At 41.5% G+C, this 2,075-nt stretch overlaps 1 pseudogene; it reads left to right on the top strand.

Annotated features, from left to right (window-relative positions):
- The first annotated feature begins 1,640 nt into the window (after positions 1-1,640).
- The window catches only part of LOC101302884, a 2,161-nt pseudogene continuing 1,726 nt past the window's right edge, over positions 1,641-2,075 (top strand).

The following is a 2,075-nucleotide window of genomic DNA, read 5'->3' as shown; positions in this document are numbered from 1 at the left end:
GTACGGCACCGGCGAGGGCACGCCTCCACCCCAGCGGACTCCAGCAGCTTCCCCGACCACTTTCCATCCCCGGCGAGTCCGCCGAATTCTAGTTTTCCGGCCAGATTGGTTTTGTTTGAAGTTTTGGGTGATCTGGCCGGAAAACTAGAATTCGACGGACTCACCGGGGAGAGAAAGTGGTCGGGGACGCTGCTAGAGTCTGCTAAGGTGGAGGCGCGCTCGCCCTCGCCGGCGCCGTACGGTGACGAACGGAGGGACGTTCGCACTTTAAGGCGGTGCGGACGTCCGTATCTAAAACGAACTATATAAATATATTGTTAACCTGATCCTCCTCACGTTTCTTTTTGGCCTTTTGCCGTATTAATTTACTCATATACCCTTGGTATATTAAGTTATTTGGCATTATATTCTTTTGGTTTCAATTGTTATACATATTCGTATGACATACATCAAGCGGTGAGCCGTCCGATCATTTAACAATTCAAAGTTGAAGACGATTGGACAGCTCACGGTTTGATGTATGCTATACACATATGTATAGTAGAAAAGTCCTATTCTTTTTACCTCATGATGATCAGTCTCTGCAATTCTCATGAAGAGTCCAACCCCCACGCTTCACGCTTCAGGTTTCCTTCAAAACTCACTCTTCTTTTCCACGCACTAGTTTCACTCAATCCATAACACAAACAAATTCGATTCTTTACTTTAACCTAATTGGTCTGTTAGGTTATTGTTGCGTTTGGATTCGTGGCACTCGTCCCCCTCGTCCCATTCTCTCATAGCTCCGATCAATCTGTTTGATCCGTCTTATAACCGGTAAGTATATTCTATCCAATATTTCTACTCGAAGCGGGCAATGGATTTATGTTAGGTTTTTATTGGAATTACAAAGCTGATTGTTTTTAATAATTTGAACTCGATCTCGGATGAGCTTTTCTACTTGGATCCCAAGGAGGAGGCCAGTTTGCTGGTGTCGCCTCATTGGTGTCTCTAGAACAAATTGAATGAAGAGTAGGGCTCTCTTTTCTTTTCTTTAATCTTTTTTTTTATTTTTTCATTCTGAGGTGGCTTCCTGTCTTTGGCAGAATTTATATACGGCGGCTGGTCCCCATGGAGAATTTTGCTTTGTTTCTTAAAATCAGTCTGATTTCGGTAAAGGGTTGTGGTGTTGTGGTCTAGGCTATTTTTTGGGTGCTGTGGATGGAAAGAAATAGAAGAATTTTTGGACTAAAAGGGCAAGAGATGAGGAGTTTTGGGAGATTGAGGTTGTGATTGGCTCTTTGATGTCAGTTTCCAAGGCTTTTAAAGATCATAATGTTTTTTTGAGCGACTGGACGGCAGGCAGTAGTAGTTCTGGAATGTTTATTTTTCCTTGTGAGTACGTTTGTGTTGCCTTGTGGGGTTACAGTTTTCATTATTTTGCTGCTTCTCTTTTGATCATGTATTATGTGGACTTCTTCTCCACTGCTTGTCTCTGCTTTTGTTTCATTCTTAATAAAATCGATCTACTTCTTTTCATAAATATATATATATATATATATATTTTTATTATTATGCAGTAGCTTTTGTTCTATGCCTGATGGACTGTTGGACAATCTGCACATTGATGTCTTCTACTTTTATCTTTGGGCTGAATAATAATGATGCCTTTTTCAGGTAATGGTCCTCCCCCAGAGCCGTGGGAGCAAGCAGGTTCCTCATCTGGCCCTGCACCTTTTAAACCATCATCGGCGGGAAGCACAAGTGATGTAGTGGAGGCTTCAGGAACTGCTAAACCAGGAGAAATTGTATCAATAACTGATAGAATTGCAACTTCTAACAGAAATGCTCTTGGTAGGCCTGTTCTCTCTAGGCCATTGCAGCACAACTACGGGAGTAACACCAATTATGGAGGTTTGTGTCCAAGTTCTTTCTCCCCCTCCCTTCATTTCATTTGTGGCTTTCCATTTTTTCATAGCTTGTTGGGTTTCCATACATACATATATCTATATATATATATATATATATAGTATTCTTAGATGCGGACGTCCGTATCTGAGACGGACTGTGTATATATATATATATATACACACATA

The sequence above is a fragment of the Fragaria vesca genome, linkage group LG7 (assembly GCF_000184155.1).
Source record: "Fragaria vesca subsp. vesca linkage group LG7, FraVesHawaii_1.0, whole genome shotgun sequence".
Taxonomy (NCBI): Eukaryota; Viridiplantae; Streptophyta; class Magnoliopsida; order Rosales; family Rosaceae; genus Fragaria; species Fragaria vesca.
The sequence above is the reverse complement of the archived record's forward strand: the minus strand, read 5'-3'. Positions and strand labels throughout refer to the sequence as shown.